A 24,920-nucleotide genomic window follows, 5' to 3' on the forward strand; every position below is an offset into this window, starting at 1 on the left:
ACCAAGGAAGCCGATGGTAGTATGACTTGGTATGAAGCTGAAGGCCTGAGAATGTGGTGGCGGTGGTGTTGGTGGTAGGAGGAATGCTAGTGCAGGTCCTGGAGTTCCAAGGCCAGAGGATCTGGAGTTCTGATGTCCAGAGGCAGGAGAAAAAGAATGTCCCGGAGAAAAAGTGAATCTGCCTTTCCTCTGTCTTTTTGTTCTATCTGGGCCCTCAGTTGATTGGATGGTGCCTACTCACATTGAGGGTGGATCTAACCCCACTCAGTTCACAGATGCATATGCCAGTCTCCTCTGGAAACACCTTCACAGACACACCCAGAAATAATGCTTTACCAGCTTTCGAGGTATAGTTGACGCGTAAAATTAGCCATCATAGTAGTGATAGTGCAGAGCAAGCTGACTAGAGAAGCCTTTGGGGATTTTTCTTAAATATGATCAGAAGCTCAGGTATGTGCATGGGGCAGGTGGGTGATTGGACATATCCAGCACTAGAGTTTAGCCAGGGAAATGTGAGAAATTGAAATAAATATGGAAATGATAGCTCTTGGCATGTGAATTGCACAGGGTGAGCAGGAAGCCAGGATGGGCTGATGGCTGGGAAAAAGTGGATGGGCCAATGGACTGGAAGTTCTGATGAGGTCAGAAGATTAGGAAGCTATGGTCTAACTCAGTGACTGTTGCTTCAGGAGATGACTATGGTGTGACCATAGGAGTGATGGAGGATAGAGGGGCTCTGAATAATGTAATTCATAAGGGCTATTCTGTTTCAACAGTACTGCATACACTTTCCATAGTTTATTTATAACTTAAAAAACCCCTATGTGCTTCCCCACATATTGTTAAACATGTAACATTTAAAATTTGCATAGTTCAGAAACATCCTCACAGGGAATGACACTAAAGAAATAAAAATGTTATCTTTATCCAGTGGTCATGCTCAGTTCTCCATGGCAATATGAACAATGGGAAAATAGTATGAAGATGAAATTGACTTCCCTGACATTTGAATCCTAAGAAAGTCTTATTGGAAAGAGAGGAAATGAGCGGACATTGATCCTTAGTGGTCACACTAGGAGCTTTGCAGCTCTCTGCGTGACGTTTCTTAATCTTTTATTTCCCACAGCAAATCTGCCCTTCTAACATGTGGTTATCTACCTGGATCAGTGCTGGTTCAAAGTAAAACAGAGATGTAGCAAGTATTTTGGATGGCTTTTATTTCCCTTTCTGGGGTCCTTCCCTTCCTGCAAAGTCCCATTGCAAGGCAGCATATATACTAGGGTGGAAATATTTTTGGCCATTTTTGCAATTCACCCCACTGTGTTAATCCCATCTCTCTGTTGTAGTGTCAAGAGGTCTCTGACCACACAGGAGCATTTTCCTGGGGCTCTTCCATGTTCATAGTCACATTTTCTATCTCATAGTACTTTCCTATTCTTAGGGAACATCCTTTCAAGAGCATAAATCAAAAACGCTTCCAGAAAGGACTTTTACTTTCATTTAATTGAGGCAAAATCTCACATTAATATTTTGAGAATTTATAACAAGGAAAGGCCTCATTTAAAACATATATTTATGGATTTAAAAATAAAGATGTAAATAATATGTTTAACTCATAACACCTAAAAAATGGACAAACATAAAGAAAAAAATATTCACCCACAAACATATTACTGAGTGTCTATCTGGTTGTTATTCCTAGGGTGTGTGTGTGTTTGGGGTAAAGAATAGTATAGAATACAGGTCAAAAGCAGGAGTTTGAAGTCAGAATACTTGGGTTAGACTTTGCCAAATTAGGCAAGCTACAGAATCTCTTTGTTCCTCAGTTTCTCTACTTGCCAAATAGAATAATATCTACTCACAGAGGAATAAATGAATATATGTGAAGAGTTTAGAACAGCGCATGACTCAAGATGAGTGCTTTGTACGTGTTAGCTTTTATCTGTTTGTGTATATCTAATTTCTTGGCTCCTGGTATGTCCAGCCCCAGGGCATGCCTTCCCCTTTCAAGCCTGCTTTTTGAGTCTGTGCACTCAGTTTGCTGAACACTGTAAGTGCGTCATTGACCACGTTCACCTCCGCAGTCATATCTGGGACTTTAAAGGAATTGTAACAACTTCCACAAATCCATCTTATCACCTTTGTCTCCACCTTCAGCATGGCAGGACTCCTGGCTGGTGCTCAATGTTCTACCAGCAACTGCTGTGTCCTGTGCTATTGGCCACCTCCTGGGGTTCCTAGACCACTGTCTCCCTAAAAATGAGGCTGCACCAATATCTTCTCTGTATTAGTCTGTTTTCACACTGCTGATAAAGACATACCTGAGATTAGGTAATTTATAAAGAAAAAGAGGTTTAGTGGACTCACAGTTCCACATGGCTGGGGAGGCCTCACAATCACGACAGAAGGTGAAAGGCATGTCTTACATGGCGGCAGGCAAGAGAGAGAAAGAGCCAAATGTAAAGGGAAACTCCTTATAAAAACATCAGATCTTGTGAGACTTATTCACTCCTACGAGAACGGTATGGGGGAAACCACCCTCATGATTCAATTATCTCCCACCAAGTTCCTCCTACAACACCTGGGAATTATGAGAGCTATATTCAAGATGAGATTTGGGTGGGGACACAGCAAAACCAGATCACCCTCCCAACCATGAACACAATTCACTGTCTTAATTTCCCAAATCCCAGTCACAACAAAGCTTAGCATTTCATAAAGATGCATTGAAGAAGTTGAGATAGCAAAACATAAAAGTATTTTTCCTGTCACTCTTCAGCCCACTGCAATTTGGCTTCTGCCTCCTTTTGCCTCAGTTTTTAAGCACGTATAAAACTAAAGAACAAGTACAGCCATGTATTGCATAATTGCATAATGATGTTTTGGTCAATGATGAACTATATATTTAATGGTGGTCCTATAAGAGTATAATTCTGTATTCCTTTTTTTTTTTTTTTTTTTTTTTTTTTTTTTTTTTTGTGGAGACGGAGTCTCGCTCTGTCACCCAGGCTGGAGTGCAATGGCATAATCTTGACTCACTGCAACATCTGCTTCCTGGGTTCAAACAATTCTCCTACCTCAGCTTTCTGAGTAGCTGGGACTACAGGCGCATGCCACCATGCCCAGTTAATTTTTTTTGTATTTTAGTAGAGATGGGGTTTCACCATGTTGCCCAGGCTGGTCTTGAACCTGAGCTCAGGTCATCTGACCGCCTTGGCCTCCCAAAGTGCTAGGATTACAGGCATGAACAACTGCACCTGGCCTAATTCTGTATTCTTACTGTACTTTTCTATTTAGATATTTTTAGATATACAAATACCATCATGTTATAATTGCCACAGTATTCTGTACAGTAAGTAATATGCTGTACAGGTTTGTAGCCTAGGAGCAATAGACTATACCATATAGCCTAGGTGTACAGTAGGCTATACATCTAGATTTGTGTTAAGTTCACTTTATGATATTCACATGACCACAAAATCACCCGACAATGAATTTCTTAGAATGCATCCCAGTTGTTAAGTGACATATGACTGTATAATGAATCACTACGTCCTACTACTCATCTTCAATAATTACTAGCATTTTGCCAATCACCTTTTATTTATCTTATCCCTTTTCTGGAGTATTAGGAAGCAAATCCTAGATATCATGTTAGTTTACACATGATGCTTGAATCTGCATCTCTATTTAAAACTTTTAAATAATTTTTTTTCTCTTGTTTTCATAGAGACAGGGTCTCACTCTATCATGCAGGCTGGAGTACAGTGGCATGATCATGGTTCTCTGCAGTCTTGACCTCCTGGGCTCAAGTGATCCTCCTGCCTCAGCCTCCCAAGTAGCTAGAACTACAGGCACACAACCACACCCAGCTAATTATTTTATTTTTTTTTGCTGTGTTTCCCAGGCTGGTCTTGAACTCCTGGCTTCAAGTGATCCTCTTTCCTTGACCTCCCAAAGTGCTGGGATTACAGGTGTGAGCCACCATACTTGGCCTTAAATATATTTTTACATACTACCATGGCATTATAACACCCAACAAAATGTCTCAAGATCATACAATTCCACCAGTCCATATTCAAATCTCCCTGCTTGTCTTAAGAAGGTCTGTTTACAATTCAGGATCCAAACAAGGCCAAATCAGGATCCAAACAAGGTCACGTGGGAAGGAGTGTTCTTCTCTTTTTCCTTCTTCTCCTGTTCAATGCTCCTTTCCCTGTCTTTTCTCACTTCCTCCTCTGAAATACAACTTTTACCATTTATTAATATGTCTGATACAGGAAAAAAGGGGAGCATCCACAGCAAAAGCTAGATGTCTTAAATCGTGAGTTATATAGGTTACCTTTAATTCATGGTTATAACTAAAAATTCCCTGCCACCTCTATCCTTTCCAGAAATTGCTTTGGGATTCACAGATGAGGGAAATCATTGTATTCATAAGAATACTTATACATTCAGAAAGTGGTTTGCTTTCATAAAGCAGATTTTGTGAAAATGGAGGAATAATGACATTTGAAGGGAGACTCAAATATAACTTTTGAAAACAAGGGAAACCACAGTAAAGAAGGTTAAGTATGCATTTGAAAGTAAATTCAGATATATATTTATAAAAAGAAGTCATCACAGTATTCCCACGGTTTATAATTTTTAGAACAAGGGCTATAAAACTCTTGATTATGGCCATGCTGATTTTTCTCATCATTCTTCCCTCCGTGTAAGGTCAGCTCTGCTCTGTACATTTATGTTTATGTATTTGTTAGGCTATATTTTTACTTAAGAGACACTTGAGGGAGGTTGTGATAGTTTAGCTGTTCTCTCCACGTTGATTCTGACCACCTCCTCTGCCTTCCAGTAATGCCGTAGCTAGAGTGATTGTATAAGGTAAATAATCTAATCAACACTTATTAGTGGTTTCTCATTGTGCTTGGAATAAAACCAAAATTTCTTAGCTTGGCTTATAAAGCTTGGATTATAAGGTTTACCCCCTGCTGTCTCTCCAGCTTTAGTTTGGATTATTTCTCTTTCCTTTTGCTTTGGGCCTGATGGTCTTCTCTCAGTTTCTACAGAATGTCATGCTCCTTTCACTCAATCTTCTCATTGGATTATCCAGCCCACCTCCCACCTTCCATCTAAGCAGGGTGACTTCTTAGAGAACCATGTTCTTCTCTTTCCAAGCACTTATCAAGCTTGCAATAATTAATTCACCAATGGGATTATTTGGTTAAGTCTGTGCTCTCCACTCAGGTGTTGCATTATATAATATATGGAAATGGTGGCCCTGCTGGCTAGACCACAATCTTTCAGAAAGTCAGGACAGTGTATATATTTGCTAAAATCGTGAAGCAGAGGTATCCAATCTTTTGGGTTCCCCAGGCCACATTGGAGGAAGAATTGTCTTGGGCCACAATAAAATATGTGAACACTAACAATAGCTGCTGAGCTAAAAAAAATTGCAAAAAAACTCATAACGTTTTTTTTTTAACTTTTTTTATTATACTTTAAGTTCTGGGGTACATGTGCAGAACATGCAGGTTTGCTACATAGGTATACACGTGCCATGGTGGTTTGCTGCACCCATCAACCCATCATGTACATTAGGTATTTCTCCTAATGCTATCCCTCCCCTAGACCCCCAGCCCCCAACAGGCCCCCGTTTGTGATGTTCTCCTCCCTGTGTCAATGTGTTCTCACTGTTCAACTCCCACTTATGAGTGACAACATGTGGTGTTTGTTTTTCTGTTCTTGCATTTGTTTGCTGAGAATGATGGTTTCCAGCATCATCCATGTCTCTGCAAAGGACATGAACTCATCGATTTTTATGGCTGCATAGTATTCTATGGTGTATATGTGCCACATTTTCTTTATCCAGTCTATCATTGATGGGCATTTGGGTTGGTTTCAAGTCTTTGCTATTGGGAACAGTGCTGCAATAAACATACATGTGCATGTGTCTTTATAGTAGAATGATTTATAATCCTTTGAGTATATATGCAGTATTGGGATCGCTGGGTCAAATGGTATTTCTAGTTCTAGATCCTTGAGGAATCATCACACTGTCTTCTACAATGGTTGAACTAATTTACAGTCCCACCAACAGTGTAAAAGTGTTCCTATTTCTCCACATCCTCTCCAGCATCTGTTGTTTCCTGACTTTTTAATGATCACCTTTCTAACTGGCATGAGATGGTATCTCACTGTGGTTTTGATTTGCATTTCTCTAATGACCAGTGATGATGAACTTTCTTTCATATGTTTGTTGGCTGCATAAATGTCTTCTTTTGAGAAGTATCTGTCCATATCCTTTATCCACTTTTTGATGGAGTTGTTTGTTTTTTTCTTGTAAATTTTTTTAAGTTCTTTGTAGATTCTGAATGTTAGTCCTTTGTCAGATGGATGGATTGCAAAAATTTTCTCCCATTGTGTAGGTTGCTTGTTCACTCTGATGATAGTTTCTTTTGCTGTGCAGAAGCTCTTTAGTTTAATTAGGTCCCATTTATCAATTTTGGCTTTTGTCACCATTGCTTTTGGTGTTTTAGTCATGAAGTCTTTGCCCATGCCTATGTCCTGAATAGTATTGCCTAGGTTTTCTTCTAGGGTTTTTATGGTTTTAGATCTTACATGTAAGTCTTTAATCCATCTTGAGTTAATTTTTTTATAAGGTGTAAGGAATGGATCCAGTTTCAGCTTTCTGCATATGGCTAGCCAGTTTTCTATTAAATAGGGAATCTTTTCCCTATTGCTTGTTTTTGTCAGGTTTGTCAAAGATCAGATGGTTGTAGATGTGTGGCATTATTTCTGAGGCCTCTGTTCTGTTCCATTGGTCTATAGATCTGTTTTGGTAGCAGTACCATGCTGTTTTCGTTACTGTAGCTTTGTAGTATAGTTTGAAGTCAGGTTGCGTGATGCCTCCAGCTTTGTTCTTTTTGCTTAGGATTGTCTTGGCTATGCGGGCTCTTTTTGGTTCCATGTGGAATTTAAAGCAGTTTCTTCCCAATTCTGTGAAGAAAGTCAATGGTAGCTTGATGGGGATAGCATTGAATATATAAATTACTTTGGGCAATATGGCCATTTTCACAGTATAAATTCTTCCTATCCGTGAGCATGGAATGTTGGGGTGGAGAGTTCTGTAGATGTCTATTAGGTCTGCTTGGTCCAGAGCTGAGTTCAAGTCCTGGATATTCTTGTTAATTTTCTTTCTCATTGATCTAATATTGACAGTGGGGTGTTAAAGTCTCACACTATTATTGTGTGGTTGTCTAAGTCTCTTTGTGTGTCTCTAAGAACTCGCTTTATGAATCTGGGTGCTCTTGTATTGGGTGCATATATATTTAGGATAGTTAGCTCTTCTTGTTGCATTGATCCTTTTACCATTATGTAATGCCTTTCTTTGTCTCTTTTGATCTTTGTTGGTTTAAAGTCCATTTTATCAGAGACTAGGATTGCAACCCCTGCTTTTTTTTTGCTTTCCATTTGCTTGGTAAATATTCCTCCATCCCTTTATTTTGAGCCTATGTGTGTCTTTGCACATGAGATGGGTCTCCTGAATACAGCACACCAATGGGTCTTGACGCTTTATCCAATTTTCCAGTCTGGGGGCATTTTAATTGGGGCATTTAGACCGTTTACATTTAAGGTTAATATTGTTACGTGCGAATTTGATCCTGCCATTATGATGCTAGCTGGTTATTTTGCTCATTAGTTGAGACAGTTTCTTCATAGCATCAATGATCTTTACACTTTGGCATGTTTTTGCAGTGGCTGGTACCAGATGTTCTTTCCATGTTTAGTACTTCCTTTAGGAGCTCTTGTAAAGCAGGTCTGGTGGCTGGTGGTGACAAAATCTCTCAGCATTTCCTTGTCTGTAAAGGATTTTATTTCTCCTTTGCTTATGAAGCTTAGTTTGGCTGGATATAAAATTCTGGGTTGAAAATTATTTTCTTTAAGAATGTTGACTATTGTCCCCCACTCTTTTCTGGCTTGTAGGGTTTCTGCCAAGAGATCTGCTGTTAGTCTGATGGGCTTCCCTTTGTGGGTAGCCTGACCTTTCTCTGGCTGCCTTTAACATTTTTTCCTACATTTCAACCTTGGTGAATATGACTATTATGTGTCTTGGGGTTGCTCTTCTTGAGGAGTATCTTTGTGGTGTTATCTGTATTTCCTGAATTTGAATGTTGGTCTGTCTTGCTAGGTTGGTGAAGTTCTCCTGGATAATATCCTGAAGAGTGTTTTCCAACTTGGTTCTGTTCCCTGTGTCACTTGTAGGTACACCAATCAAATGTAGATTTGGGTTTTTCACATAGTCCCACATTTCTTGGAGGCGTTGTTAATTTATTTTCACTCTTTTTTTCTCTAATCTTGTCTTCTCACTTTATTTCATTGAGTTGATCTTCAGTCTCTGATATCCTTTCTTCTGCTTGATCGATTCAGCTATTGATACCTGTGTATGCTTATGAAGTTCTCGTGCTGTGTTTTTCAGCTCCATCAGGTCATTTATGTTCTTCTCTAAAATGGCAGTTAGCAATTTGTCTAACCTTTTTTCAAGGTTTTTAGCTTCCTTGCATTGGGTTAGAACATGCTCCTTTAGCTTGGAGGAGTTTATTATTACCCACCTTCTGAAGCCTACTGTCAATTTTCAAACTCATTCTCTGTCCAGTTTTGTTCTCTTGCTGGCGAGGAGTTGTGTTCCTTTGGAGGAGAAGAGGCGTTCTAATTTTCAGATTTTTCAGTCTTTTTGCACTGGTTTTTCCCCATCTTTGTGGATTTATCTACTTTTGGTCTTTGAAGTCAGTGACCTTCAGAAGTGGTCTCTGAGTGGACATCCTTTTTGTTGATGTTGCTACTACTCCTTTCTGTTTGTTAGTTTTCCTTCTAACAGGCCCCTCTGCTGCAGGTCTGCTGGAGTTTACTGGAGGTCCACTCCAGACCCTATTTGCCTGGGTATCACCGGCAGAGGCTGCAGAACAGCAAAGATTGCTGCCTGTTCCTTCCTCTGGAAGCTTCGTCCCAGAGGGGCACCTGCAGATGCCAGCCAGAGCTCTCCTGTATGAGGTGTCTGTCGGCCCCTAGTGGGAGGTATCTTCCAGTCAGGATACACGGGGGTCAGGGACCCACTTGAGAGGGCAGATTATCCCTTATTAGAGTTCGAACGCTGTGCTGGGAGATCTGCTGCTCTCTTCAGAGCCATCAGGCTGGGACGTTTAAGTCTGCTGAAGCTGGGCCCAAAGCTGCCCCTTCCCCCAGGTGCTCTGTCCCAGGGAGATGGGGGTTTTATCTATAAGTGCTTGACTGAGCTGGTGCCTTTTTTTTCAGAGATGCCTTTCCCAGAGAGGAGGGAGTCTAAAGAGGCAGTCTGGCTGCAGCTGCCTTGCTGAGCTGCAGTGGGCTCCGCCCAGTTCGAACTTCCTGGTGGCTTTGTTTACACCGTGAGGGTAAAACCCTACTCAAGCCTCGGCAGTGGTGGATGTCCCTCCCCCCACCAAGCTCAAGCATTCCAGGTCGAGCTCAGACCACTGTGCTGGCAGCGAGAATTTCAAGCCAGTGGAACTTGGCTTGCCGGGCTCTGTGGGAGTGGGACCCACTGAGTCAGACCACTTGGCTCCCTGGCTTCAGCCCCCTTTCCAGGGGAGTGAACGGCTCTGTCTCGCTGGTGTTCCAGGTGCCACTGGGGTATGAAAAAAAACTCCTGCAGCTAGCTCGGTGTCTGCCCAAATGGCTGCCCAGTTTTGTGCTTGAAACCCAGGCCCCTGGTGGTCTAGGCACCGGAGGGAATCTCCTGGTCTGTGGGTTGCAAAGACCATGGGAAAAGCACAGTATCTGGGCCAAAGTGCACGGTACAGCCCCTGATGGCTTCCCTTGGCTAGAAAAGGGAGTTTCCCAACCCCTAGCACTTCCCATGTGAGGCAATACCCCACCCTGGTTTGGGTTGCCTTCCTTGGGCTATACCCACTGTCCAACCATTCCCAATGAGAAGAACTGAGTACCTCAGTTTGAAATGCAGAAATCACCTGCCTTCTGTATCGATCTCACAGGGAGCTGCAGACCAGAGTTGTTTCTGTTTGTCCATCTTGCCAGCAATGCAGCAAAAATCTCATAATGTTTTAAGGCAGTTTATGAATTTGTGTTGGACCACATTCAAAGCCGTCCTGGGCCACATGCAGCCCATGGGCTGTGGGTAGGACAAGCTTGGGTTAGACTGTTATACCCAGCACAGAGTAAGAACTCAATACATATTTATTGATTGAAAAAATGAATGTCTTCCAGAGGTGGCTCTTATTCAGGCTAATTTCTCCAGCTTAAGAAATTAAAGTTCCTAAAGTTTTTTTGACTCATTTGTGTATATCATCCATTCTTATTATTCACAGTGGTAATAGTTTATAAAGTTGCTACAAACATGGAATTAGTGAATACTGAGCCATTTCTACTAGAAGAAATACAAGGTTAGGCTCCTGTGAACTTCTGGTCACAACATTTTTGTCAATTAGTCAATATATAACCTTGTTTTATGTGTGTCCTGTATAAAGACGCTGTTTAATGTATTTTGATTTATTAACATTGAACTCATGGCCAATAGCACCATAGCTCAGGCCTGATGGAAGCTTATCTAACACACATTTTCTCTGTAAGGCAAATCATAGCCTTCTCCTTCAGAGCACTAGATAGCACCTCAGTGTTATGCTTGGGCCATTTTAAACAGTGACATCACCAACAAAATGCAGAAAAATGTGGCACTAAATAAAATGTGAAAAGGACAGGACATGGGTTTACAATATGAGAGCTGAAACAAGAAGGCGGAATAGTGCCTCATTTGACCTTTGACCTCAGCTCTGAACATGAGTATGGGGGTCTCAGATTTTTTGCTGCTCTGCATATGTCCAAGAATGATTGGGAAAGTGCCTTGAGTGTTATTTTGGGGTTACAAGTAAACTGTAGCAAATAGGTAATTTCACCAATATGGAATCCATGAATAATGAGGATTGACTGTATATGTATATATAATGATAAAATATATACTATATAAATATATTTTACATATATTTATATTTTATATATAAGGTCTATATAAAATACATAATGACCTAATTGTTAATATCTTATACATAGTGTTCCGCTACTTGGCAATATATTGTATACAGGTCAATACTCTTTTACAAAATATATTCCAAAAAGTGTTTCTCAGGCCATTGTTAAGTCAGTTGGGGAAATACTGAGATTAAGGAATCCTCTACGCCTGTGGCATCTAAAAAAAACCAGCGCCTCAGGTTCTTATAGTTATGCTTTAAAGGGGACAGGGTCACTTGTGCCAAAAGGGAAGCGAAAATCAATATCCCTCTTGCACTAGCATATTTTGCCTGTGTTTTGTTACTTTGCTTTTTCTAACTCTCGTAGCCCTTTTTACTGTATCTCATTGGATGAGGCACAATTAGATCCCTCTGACATGATTATATGCCTACTCATGCGGGAGGGTATTAACTATTAATTTTGTAATTACAATTTTTCTCTTACATGGCACAGATTTTACATGTAGCTTTCTTCTGAAAAGGTGCAATGTAAAAGTTTTAGTGAAGATCTTGGCTCTGTCAGTGCCTCAGCATCAATTCATTCAATTTTGCATTCCTACAGGCCTGTTCTGGGCTTCCACTTCATCCTCTCTCTCTAGGCATTCAACAAGAGCTTAATTTGACAAGAAGCCACGGGTTATCCTCAGTTCAAATAATTTCAAAATCTCATATCAGATGGCTCTTTTGGAAATGTCAACAATTTCTAAAATGTCAACGCTACAATATAAACAATGCTACATACATTGTTAATAGGAGAAGTAATCTCTAATCCCAATAAAACAGACCCCAGGGAAGTTTGTTGTGATGCCGTGTTTTTCACTTGGGATCAGTAAAGACCCAGCTGCAGCTGGTGCCTGTCCATGGCCTGGCATTGGAATTGTCTCATTTTCTAAGCCTAAGCATTATAGATTACATCTGGTATGTTGAAATATTTGATAAAATAAAAATGAACATTATTTGATAATACATACAGTATAATTTCAACTGCATATAACTTTTAAAAGTAAATATGTATAATTTTTGCCCTTTAGAACTTACATACTCTCCCTGTTCCCGTATGTTTTCTTTAACTTTTGAATTGAAAAAACAAACAAACAGACAAAAACCCTACTCTAGTCCAAAATATCCTTTTAGTATGGTCTTTATGTGCTTTGTTTAATATTCTATAATAATCAGAACCCTGTAGATGAGTTAGTAATTGTGTTGTCCTGATTTTTTTCTTATATACACGTATTTATGTGCTAAATTCAGATACGATGAAAAATATTGCAGATGCAAAAATTTAGAAAATAATGATAATGAGAAAACTCCCTACAAAAACCCTTAAACAGCTGGGCACAGTGGCTCATACCTGTAACCCCAGCACTTTGGGAAGCCAGGGACGAGGGTTGCTTGAGGCCAGGGGTTCAAGTCCAGCCTGCATAACATAGCAAGACTCCCATCTCTACAAAAACAGACAAATAAATAAAGAACCTATAGCATGTGATCAAAACTGCAACCGCAGATAAATCCAAGGCCTTCATACTTTATTTTTATTTTAATAGGTTTTTGGGGAACAGGTGGTGTTTGGTTATAGGAATAAGTTCTTTATTAGTGGTGATTTATGAGATTTTGGTGTACCCATCACCTGAGCAGCTACACTGTACCCAATGTGTAGTCTTTTATTCCTCACTCCCCAACCCTTTACCCTGGGTCCCCAGAGCCCATTATATTATTCTTACACCCTTGCATCCTCACAGCTTAGCTTCCACTTATGAGTGAAAACATGTTTGGTTTTCCATTCCTGAGTTACTTCACTCAAAATAGTGGTCTCCAGTTCCATTCAGACTGCTGCAAATGCCATTATTTCATTGCTTTTTATGGCTGAGTAGTATTCCATTATGTGTGTGTATGTATGTATGTATATGTGTGTGTGTCTATATATATGTGTATATATATGCGTGTGTGTGTGTGTGTGTATATATATATATATTATATATATACACATACCCCACATTTAAAAAAAATTCACTCATTGATTGATGGACATTTGGGCTGGTTCCATATTTTTGCAATTGCAAAACTGTGCTGTTATAAACATGTATGTGCAAGTATCTTTTTTTGTATAATGACTTCCTTTCCTCTGGGTAGATACCTACGAGTGAGATTGCTGGATCAAATGGAAGATCTACTTCTAGTTCTTTAAGGAATCTCTGCATTGTTTCCCATAGTGGCTGTACCAGTTTACATTCTCACCGACAATATAAAAGTGTTCCCTTTTCACCACATCCATACCAACATCTGTTAATTTTGATTTTTTGATTATGGCCATTCTTGCAGGAGTAAGGTGTTATCACATTGTGGTCTTGATTTGCATTTCCCTGATCATTAGTGATGTTAAGCATTTTTTCATGTTTGTTGGCCATTTATGTATCTTCTTTTGAGAATTGTCGATTCATGTCCTTAGCCCACTTTTTGATGGGATTGTTTGCTTTTTCTTGCTGATTTATTTGAGTTTGTTGTAGATTCTGGATATTAGTCCTTCATCAGATGTATAGTTTGCGAGCATGCCCAATCTCATCTGGACTTCATATTTTTATTATTAAATAAGAATGAAAGTAAATGAACACCAGCATAAGTGGATTTAAAACAACCAACAGCCCTATGAAGAGCCTAGCACTTTGGGAGGCCAGGCAGGAGGGTTGCTTGAGGCCCTATAAAGAGCTCTTATAAATCAATATTCAAAGTTAAAAGTATCTTAGGAGAAAAATGGATGGGAGAAGAAGGCCCATGTGCAAACAATTTTTGGGTCCCCAGAAAGGGAAGACTGGCTAAAAAATCTTCAGATGGGATTTGCTTTGGGACTCCTTGACCACTGGGCCTTGTGATTTGCACCAGATTTACTTTCATCTCTTCTGGTAAAAGATATAAAAAGGCAATTTATGAAAGGACTGCTACAGATACCAGTAGATCTAATAAATGCCACAGTTACTAGGAATAATAAATGAGTGAAAAATAAATAAAATATGAATCTGACACATTGTCCCAATAAATTGTCAAAAAAAGATAATATCTAGTTGGGTATGGGTGTAGGAAAATGAGCATTTTCATTCTGCTTGTGGAAGTATAAGCTGATTCAGCTTTTCTGAAGCAAAATTGGGCCCTATGTATTATGAATCTCTTTTAAGGCATCAGTTTTATTACTGGGATTTTATCCTGAAGAAATAAGGATATGTGTAAAGGTGTATAAATAAGGATTTTCTTGTAGCATTTATAAGAGGAGAAAATAGGCTACCATGAAGTCATTAAATGTACTCATAGCTATCCTTATCAAACATTTACTACATACAAGGCAATATACTAAGTATATGATGTGCTATCTCATTTATGAGGTCAGTATTTTAAAAATTGTGGCATAAAGAGGTTATGTAATTTATCAGATGTCACATAGTTAAGAATGAGCAAAACTTAAATGAAACCTCAATCTTACTACTATAATAAATGTCCTTTATCACTGAAGAACTACATTTAATGACATAAGGAAATGTTTATAACATATTGCTATTAAAAATTAGGCTACCTTTAATATCTATTAAAGACTATTCAGATTTTCTGTCTTGCCCATACTTTTCCTAAGTTATGTTTTTCCAGGAATTAGTCCATTTCATTTATCATTTCAAATTTATTGGCATAAAGTTGTTAATAATATCCTCATTATATTTGAATGTTTCTAGGAGCCATAGTTGATGTTTTTTTTTTCTGTTTTTTCTTTTTTCTTGGTCTTTATAGGTATTTGTTAATTTAATTAAATTAATTTATTTATTTATTATTTATTTATTTGTTGAGATGGAGTCTTGCTCTGTTGCCCCGGCTGGAGTGCAGTGGTGCGATCTTGGGTCACTGCAACCTCCGCCTCCTGGGTTCAAGCAGTTCTCTGCATCAGCCTCCCAAGTGGCTGGGATTACAAGTGCCTGCCACCACGGCCAGCTAATTTTTTTGTATTTTTAGTAGAAACTGGGTTTCATCATCTTGGCCAGGTTGGTCTTCAACTCCTGACCTGGTGATCCACCCACCTCATCCTCCCAAAGTGCTGGGATTACAGGCTTGAGCCACTACGCCCGGCCTGTTAATTTTATTACTAGGGCTTTCAGAGAACCAACTTTTTTCTTTGTTCATCTTCTCATATGATTTTTTATTTAATTTCTAATGTTATCTTTAATATTTCCATGCTTCTACTTTGGGATTAATTTGACATCCTTTTCTCTTTCCAACTTCTTAAGATTAGGGTGCAGAGATCACTAATTTTTAGCCTTCCTAATTTTTCTAATATATACATTTAAGGCCATAAATGTCCTTCTAAATGTGGCTTTAGTTCTTCTTCTGCAAATATGGATATGTAGTTTTTTTAAAAAAAATTATTGCCACTTCAGATATCTCTTAGTTTCATCATCTTCTTTGACCCATGGGCTATCTAGAAGGGTATTGATTAATTTCTACACATATGAGGATTTTAAAGTTATCTTTTTATTTTATTTTATTTTATTTTTATTTTTGAGACATGGGCTCACTCTGTTGCCCAGGCTGGAGTGCAGTGGCACAAACACAGCTCACTGCAGCCTCCACCTCCCGGGCTCAAGCGATCCTCCTGCCTCAGCCTCCCAAGTAGCTGGGACCACAGACACGTGTCACTATGCCTGGCTAATGTTTTAAATTTTTTGTAGTGACAAGGTTTCTTCATGCTTCCCAGGCTGCTTTCAGACTCCTGGGCTCAAGTGATCCTCCTGCCTTGGCCTCCAAAAATGTTGGGATTATAGGCATGGGCTACTGTGCCTTTTTGGTGTTATTAGCTTAATTTTACGTGGTTAATTAAGACATAATCTGTATTATTTAAATCTTTGGAAACTTGTTGAAACTTGATTTTTGGCTCAGATTTTGCACAATTTAGTAAATGTTCGGTGGTATTTGAAAAGAAGTATATTTGACACTAGTTGGGCACACTGTTCTATATCTGTCCATTAGGTAGTTTGTTATTCTTGTTCAAATCTGTAGCCTTAATGATGTTTTATTTGCATTTTCTGTCAATTACTGAAAAGGATGTGTTAAAATCACCAATCATGGTGTGGATTTCTGTATTTCTTTTATTTCTGCCAGAGTCTTTGCTTTATATATTTTTAGGTAACATTCTTAGATTCAAACAAATTTAGATATTATTATATTTTCCCTTTAAATTTTTTATCCCATTAAATGTCCCTCTTTTTTTCAGTAATGCTCCTCGCCTTAAAGTCTGCTTTGCCTTATATTACTGAGGATTCACCAGCTTTCTTTTGGTTAGTGTTTGCCTGGCATATGCAGTTTTTCTATCCTTTCACTCTCAACATCATTTACTTATGGTGTATCTTTTACATAATTGAGTTATTTATTTTTAATCCAGTCTGACAATGTTTTCTTTTAATTATACATTTGATTTATTCACATTCAATGTATTATTTGTATATTTGATGGTAGGTAAAATATACCATTTGATGGTAGGTAAAACCTACCATTTTAATACATACTTGTCATGCTAGTCTATCCTTTTTTTTCTCCCTTTCTTGCCTTCTTTTTGGTTAATCAGTTTTTATTCCATTTCCTCTCTTCTTTTACCACTCTTTTAGGGATTAAACTTGATATATTAACATTCTTTTTTGATTTATACAGGTATTTTATGTGTTGTTACTTTTTTTAGTTTTGGATAAAGCAGAGATGGTAGAGCAGCCCCTGCCTGCCTCATATATTATTAATGTCAAGGATTTTAATGATATATTTTATTTTTTAATTTTTATTTTAAGTTCAGGGGTACATCTACAGGTTTGTTATGGAGGTAAATTGTATATCATAGGGGGTTGGTGTACAGATTATTTCATCATCCAGGTAATAATCGTAGTACCTGATAGGTAGTTTTTCAATCCTCTCCCTCGTCCTACCTTGTACCCAGAAGCAGGCCTCGGTGTCTATTCTTCCCTTTTTTGTGTCCATATGTATTTGATATGTGAGTACATGTAGTAATTGGTTTTCAGTTCTTGTGTTAGTTCACTTAGGATAATGGCCTCCAGCTCCATCTATGTTACTGGAAACGACATGACCTCATTCTTTTTTATGGCTGCATAGTATTCCATGTGTGTATACATACCACATTTTTTATATCCAGGCAACAGTTGATGGGCATTTAGGTTGATTCCATATAATGACATGTTTTAAACTCCATGTGACATTATTACTATTATTTTGTAGTTAACATTCACCTGATATACTGACATACTTTACCCTTCCCATCATTCTGTATTCTGTCCTGTATCTCAAAGCTGCTTTCTGGGATTATTTTCCTTTCCCTTTTTATATGTCCACTAGTGTATTTGTGCTGATTACAAATTTTTGTAGTTTTTGCATTAAGTGTATTTTACCTTAAATTTCAAATGGATTTTTGGTGGTTATAGAATTCTGTATTCAGAATTATTTTCTTTTAGCAAATTGAAGACACTATTTTATCGCCTTCTCCTCCCTGCCTCCCCTGCCTTCCTCCACCACTGTTGGGAAATCAGTTGACGGTTTTATTTATTTATTTATTTATTTCTGGAGACAGAGTCTCGCTCTGTCACCCAGGCTGGAGTACAGTGGCCCAACCTCGGCTCACTGCAAGCTCCGCCTCCCGGGTTCATGCCATTCTCCTGCCTGAGCCCCGAGTAGCTGGGACTACAGGCATCTGCCACTATGCTCAGTTAATTTTTTGTATTTTTAGTCGAGACGGGGTTTCACCGTGTTAGCCAGGATGGTCTCGATCTCCTGACCTCGTGATCCGCCCTCCTCAGCCTCCGAAAGTGCTGGGATTACAGGCGTGAGCCCCCGCGCCCGGCCGATGGTTTTACATGTAATGTATTGCTTTTCTTCTGGCTGATTTTAAGGTTTTCCTTTTGTCTTTGTTTTTCAGCAGTTTGACCATGATGTGCTCAGTACCATTTTCTTTATATTTATTCATCTTGGAGTTTGTAGCACTTGGTGGTTTTATCATTTTTTTGGGAAAATTTTTGCCATTATGTCTTCAAATTTTGCTTCTGCTTTACTCTCCCCTCTTCTTCTTAGACCATTTCATCATATCTCCTGTGTTTTTTATGTTCTTTGCTGTATTTTTTCATTATTTTGATTTTCCATGCTTCAGCCTGTATATTTTCTTCTGATGTTCTACTTCACTAATTATTCCTTTAGTTGTATGCAATCTGTTAAATCTATCTATTGTACTGTCAATTTACAATGTTTATTTTTCACTTCTAGACTTTCTAGAATTTTCATTTATTTTCTGCTTTCCAGTTCTCTGCTGAAATTCTCCATCCTCTCATTTAATTGATTGAACATAATAATAGTTTGTCTGTCTTCGATATTTCAATATTTAAATCTCTTGTGAGTTTGTTTCTATTGTGTTTTTTCTTGATTTTTACATAAATCTTATCTTTTTACCTGCTCTTCCCCCCAACCTTTTTCTGATTGAGTGCCAGATATTTTTATAAAGAATTTTAGAGAAAAATTGAGGTTCTGGGTATTGTTTTCTTTCTCCAGGGAAGATTTCCTTTAGCTCTTTCTAGAGCTTGTCTAGACAGGTCAGCTTAATTCTTTCAGAATTGAGAGGACTCAAATCTGGGCTTCAGTCCTTGGGTGGGTTAGTTTGTTTCTAGTTCACCCTTATTCTTTGGGGGCAACCTTTAAGAACCTTACTGAAAGTGTAGGGTATTTGCCAGAGACCCTTCTCTTTGGGAAGCCTTGAACTCAAATGTTCTCTGAGTCCTGTGAAAATGAAGAAAATTGTGCTCACTTTCTTGCCTCCCATTTGTTATTTTCATTTTCAGAACTGGCAATTTGCCTTGAGGGGAAACGTGCTGTAAATTCTGGAACTACCTCTCTTGGTTTCCCTTATCTCCTAGACCTTGGCCCCACAATTTCTCACTGTCTTCGTCGTCGTTTGAGGCCAACATATATTTCAAGTATATATTTTAAAATAGCTTATAGTTGTTCTCCACAGGAGGGTTATTCTAAAAGTATGCATCATCCATTGCTAGAAGCAGAACTCCATTTTTTTTCCTAGTCGTAGAAATACGCATAAACAAATGGCTCAAGGAATTTAGAATTTTTGTAGTACCATGGAAGCTTTTGTTTTCATTTTTACTCCCTTATGAGATATGTTTTCTGAAAAGTGCATGAATTATGCTGAAATGTTTATTAAAATGAAAATATATAGGACATTAACATCTGTATGTAAATTAGGATGCTAGTAGCAGCATTGATTTGTAATTGTTTTAAAATATTATTATAATAATAAAAAAGATATTAACATATAAACCAAAGCATCACCTATAATCTCCTTATGTAAACTTACCTTTTTTATTTTCTGGTCTGTGCCTTTATTTTATATACAGATATAACAGTGTGCATGTTAAGTGTGTGTTCATAGCATTGAATTTTAATGATGTACTTTGAGAAAAAATAGCCTCCCTGTATTTTTTTTCTAATACCATGTTTATAATTCTGGTCAAGTATCTTATCATTGTTTACCTAGAATTAAAAAGGTTGGGGTTTATAGATTTTGGTTCTATCCTAAAGGTATATAGTTAAAATGTCAGATAAATGGTTAAGATATTAACATCACTAAATGTATATGGCATCTTTCTACAGATGTTTCTCTTTCAAATTACAAAAGACATAAGGTGCATTTTGCTTCAGAATATTACATTTGGTTTTGCCTGCCTTTAAAAGCTTTATTTCAGCTTGTATGGATTATTTTCTGCTCTTCTTTGTTTGAAATCCATTTATCAATCTTCAGATGTAGTTTTCTTCCCAGAACAATGCCTTTGTGTCATTAATGGTGTTGGTATTGATCCTGAATGATACTAGACTGATGACTTGGAATCCTTTGATGATATCTCTGATAAACTTTTAGAAAAGACAAATTATTAGATTCACATTAACATCACTATACTTACAGGTATCTTAATCAAATTCTTGACAATAAAAGGGGAAGCCAAATTTTAATTGAATATTGCCCTTAAAAATGGAAGAATCCCAAGATTTTTGGTAGCTAGGTAATATTAAGTAGGTGAAAATAGGAAAAAAAATGTGTCTGTTCTTGGAAATAAAGAGTTTCAGGCCTTAGTAAACTAGAAGAGAGTCTTCTCTGAAAACATTGCTAATAATTCTTGTTACATTTAAAATATCAGTATTATGAAAAAACAGAGGGATTAATCTAGGTCACATATCCACTCCTTTGAAAATGTGGTGACTCTAAGTTATGCAGTGAATTTTATTTTTATGAAAGGCTCTGGTAAAGAACTTATATGGAGCTCCAGCTCTGGAAACTTCACTAGAGGTCCTAGAACCCTAGCCACTCGTTTTCTCTTTAGATTCCTTACGTTAAAATCTGTCATTTTAATCTATTGAGTAGTGAATACATTCACAGGTAAAGGGGCTGAGAGAGAAAAGAATAAAACTTCAAAAGATATAAAAGGAACTATAGGGAGAAATCTTTTTGCCATGGATCCCCCAGCCGCCCAATTCTCTTCCACGGAGACAATCTGTATTGACTGCTTCTAGCATATCTTTCTAGGAGTATTTTAAATATTTACAAGTAAATACATTTAAGTATATATTTCTCCCTTCTGTACACAAACTCTATCTGTTCTACATTTAGTTTTCTCATAACGTATCTTGCAGATCATTTCATATAAATATGCGAAGAGCCTCCTCCCCACCTTTTACCTCTCTTTTTTTAAGATAGTTTGAGTCTTACTTTTTAGAGATACATGCGTACAATAATCTACTAAATGGTAGTGCATTTTTTTTCTTTCTGCAAACATATATTGAGTCTTCTCTATACCGAGAACTGTGCTCTACCAAAAGTACAATTACTAGGGGACCTCATGGAGTTTTTTTTTTTTTTTTTTTGAGAGAGAGTCTTGCTCTGTCGTCCAGGCTGGAGTGCAGTGGCACGATCTTGGCTCACTGCAACCTCCGCCTCCTGGGTTCAAGCGATTCTCCTGCCTCAGCCTCCTTAGTAGCTGATACTACAGGCATGCACTACCATGCCCAATTTTTGTATTTTTAGTAGAGACGGGGGTTTCACTGTGTTGGTTAGTCTGGTCTCAAACACCTGACCTTGTGATCCACCCGCCTTGGCCTCCCAGAGTGCTAGGATTATAGGCGTGAATGACCGCACCCAGCCAAGGGAGTCTTACCAGTTTGTAGTTTATATGTATTTGTTACTTTGGTGAACTCCTGTTTTCTCATAGTGATGAACAGCAACACCCTAAAAAAATGCACCTTGTACATACTTTGAGATATCACATTGAAGGGAAGGGTGAGGACCAGGGAGACAGGGAAAGGTTCCAGGAGAAACAGTCCAGGTGATAGTAACTCTAAAATAGAAAGGAAAGCAGTAAAAGCTCTGATGTCGGGCAAAATGGGCTCACAGAGGCAAAGAGGGCAGATGGAAGCAGAGTGCTGTTAAGGCTGGGGGTCTGGGTGGTTTCCCAATGACTTCACCTTCTCATTCCTCAACCTTCAGGAGAGCCATACTGGTGGAAAGAGAACTTGCTGTGTTTTTCAGTGTAAATAGGAAACATATATCTGTTCAGGGTGCTATTTAAAAAACAACTACATCAAATTACAGAGAATGAAATGGTACTGTCATTTGAGTAAATTACCTATTTAATGTCAGTCATGACCTAATAATATGTTTTCTTTATATATAAAGGCAATGTCATTCCTCTGCTATCAGTAGGGCTATTTCCTCCCTCTGTCTTGCTTCATCTCCTTGTCTTGCTGAGGGGAGGGGTCAGGTGGAAGCCATGAAACACAATGACCCTGAATAGCTTTCACAACAATTGACACTTGGCCATGGCTTCCTTAACGTCTTGTCTGGTGTTCTGAGATTAATCAGCCTCAGGCAATAATCTGATAGTTTTATAATTACATCACATTTTTTCCATAATACTCAAGAGCATTATTAAAGAATGTGTACAGTTTTTTCTCTTAATTGTTCTGGGTAGAACTTTTATAGATGGCAAACTGTTGCAAGAACAGTTAAAATGGGATTTTCAAGGTTGTATAACATATTCTATTTAGATATAAGAATTTTACAACATCCCATTTAGTCAGCATTTTTGCAAAGACCTTTTATTTACAAGAAGTTGCATTTGCTAACAAGTGTTCAGAAATATCCTTGATTTTCTTTTTTTGGCACTGATCATCTATTTACTTAACAACTTAAAAGTACCGTTCAGAAGCTCATACCCTCAACCCTTTCACCTTAGCTTCTCATGCTTTCAACACAGCATGTCTTCCTCTGAACTTGTCTTTTGTTTTCATTTTTTTTTGTTGTTGTTGTTGTTCAGAGACAGAGTTTCACTCTGTCTCCCTCAGCTCCCTACATCTGAACTCCTAAAGCTCAGGACTGTTCCAGCTCCTGAGCCTGTTCAGATGGGGCCATGGGAAGAAGCAGCCTGAGACTCCCTATTTTGTGAACCTTGGAATAAAAACTTGCTTCAGTCCAGACCTTGGATGTGTCTTCCTTGAGGCCAGTTTCCGCAGCAGGTTCCTTACCCCCAGCCCTTATTTTATGTCCAAGTGAATAAGGAACTCTGGATCTCAGTCTGGTTCCTCTCCTTATTGGCTTTATGTTGTTACCTTTGCTTCATGCCTGAGCCTGTGTGCTTTGAAATTTGGGTGTGACTATGATAAGGATAAGAGTGAGTTCTGGAATCAGATGAGATAATTTTTAATTCTGGCTCTACAGTTTACCAGCAGAGTGGCCTCAGAAAGGTTATCAATCTCTCTACAAGCCTCAGCTTTTCTCGTCTATAAAATGTGGATAATAACAGCATCTCCTTTATAGGATTGTTGAAGGATTAAGTGAAGTAATGTATGTCAAATTCTTGGCACCCAATGGTTGCTTAATAAGTGTTAGCTATTATTATTATGACTTAGATGTTGACTGTTTGATGTAACCAATACAGGTAGATAGAACTCTAAGGTTCCTTATAGGTGAAGACTACGATAGGTCCATTGGCATATTAATTAATATTTGTTAAATGAGTAAATGATGGAGATGCCCTTTTTATACAGTTAACTTTCAAATAAGAGGTTTTAAAAAGGTCCAGAGTGGTTTGTTCTTTCAAAAAATATATATAATTTTTTTTTAAAGAGATGGAGTCTCACTGCATCACCCAGGCTGGATTGCAGTGGCATGATCATAGCTCGCTGCAGCCTACAACTCTTGGTCTCGAGCAATCCTCCTGCCTCATCCTTCTGAGTAGCTGGGACTATAGTCACATGACACTATGCCTGGCTAATTTTTTTATTTTTTATTTTGTAGAGATGGAGTCTTGCTTTGTTGCCCAGGCTGGTCTCAAACTCCTGGCCTCAAGTGATCCTTCTACTTTGGCTTCCCAAAGTACTGGGACTACAGGTGTGAGCCGCTGTGTTTAGCTTCTGGAAATATTTTTGAATGCTTTCTGCATATAAGATCTTGTCACTGATACAATAAAGTACAATTTTCTACACCACTTTTTTTTTTTTAAAGCATCTTAACATACTTTTAAATTTTGTACTCAAATACAAGGGGTAGTAGAAAATTACTATAGTATGGTAATACCTTGTTTTTATTCTAGATTTCTCAGGTGTAAGTTAGTCTATGTGTCCCCATCTCTAAAGGCCAAATAGCAAGCTTTCCAAGTGGTCTTCTTAAAGCCTGTCTATTTTGATTTGTGGGGATGGGGAAGACATCCTCTAGTTTACCGTCTTGGGAGAGGAGTTAGGCCTCTTGTTATATTCCAACAGCTTTCTCCCAAATCTCCTAATCTGTGACTTCTAACCCTTTCATATCCTGATGTAGCTGAGGGAGTAGGAAACATGCACAGTTGTCTCTCTCTCTCTCTCTTTTTCTCTTTCTCTCCTTCCTCCCTTCCCTTCCCTTCCCTTGCCTTCCCTTCCCCTTCCCCTTCCTCTTCCCCTTCCCCTTCCTCTTCCCTTCCCTTCCCTTCTTTCTTTGTCTCACTCTGTTGCCCAGGCTAGAGTGCCGTGATGCGATCTTGTCTCAGGCGGCACTGCAACCTCCGCCTCCTGGGTCCAAGCAGTTCTGTCTCGGCCTCCCTAGTTAGTACCAGTGGTTACAGGTGCATGCCACCATGCCTGGCTAATTTTGTATTTTTAGTACAGATGGGGTTTCACCATGTTTGCCAGGCTGGTCTTGAACTATTGGCTTCAAATTCTCTTTTTTTGTTGTGTCTCTGCCAGGCTTTGGTATCAGGCTGATGCTGGCCTCATAAAATGAGTTAGGGAGGATTCCCTCTTTTTCTATTGGTTGGAATAGTTTCAGAAGGAATGGTACCAGCTCCTCTTCGTACCTCTGGTAGAATTTGGCTGTGAATCTGTCTGGTCCTGGACCTTTTTTTTTGGTTGGTAGGCTATTAATTCTTGTCTCAATTTCAGAATCTGTTATTGGTCTATTCAGAGATTCAACTTCTTCCTGGTTTAGTCTTGGGAGGGTGTATGTGTTCAGGAATTTATCCATTTCTTCTAGATTTTCTAGTTTATTTGCATAGCAGTATTTATAGCATTCTCTGATGGTAGTTTGTATTTCTGTGGGATCGGTGGTGATATCCCCTTTATCATTTTTTATTGCAGCTATTTGATTCTTCTCTTTTCTTCTTTATTAGTCTTGCTAGCGGTCTATCAATTTTGTTCATCTTTTCAAAAAACCAGCTCCTGGATTCATTGATTTTTTTTGAAGGGTTTTTGTGTTTCTGTCTCCTTCAGTTCTCCTCTGATCTTAGTCATTTCTTGTCTTCTGCTAGCTTTTGAATTTGT

The sequence above is a fragment of the Gorilla gorilla genome, chromosome 13 (assembly GCF_029281585.2).
Source record: "Gorilla gorilla gorilla isolate KB3781 chromosome 13, NHGRI_mGorGor1-v2.1_pri, whole genome shotgun sequence".
Taxonomy (NCBI): Eukaryota; Metazoa; Chordata; class Mammalia; order Primates; family Hominidae; genus Gorilla; species Gorilla gorilla.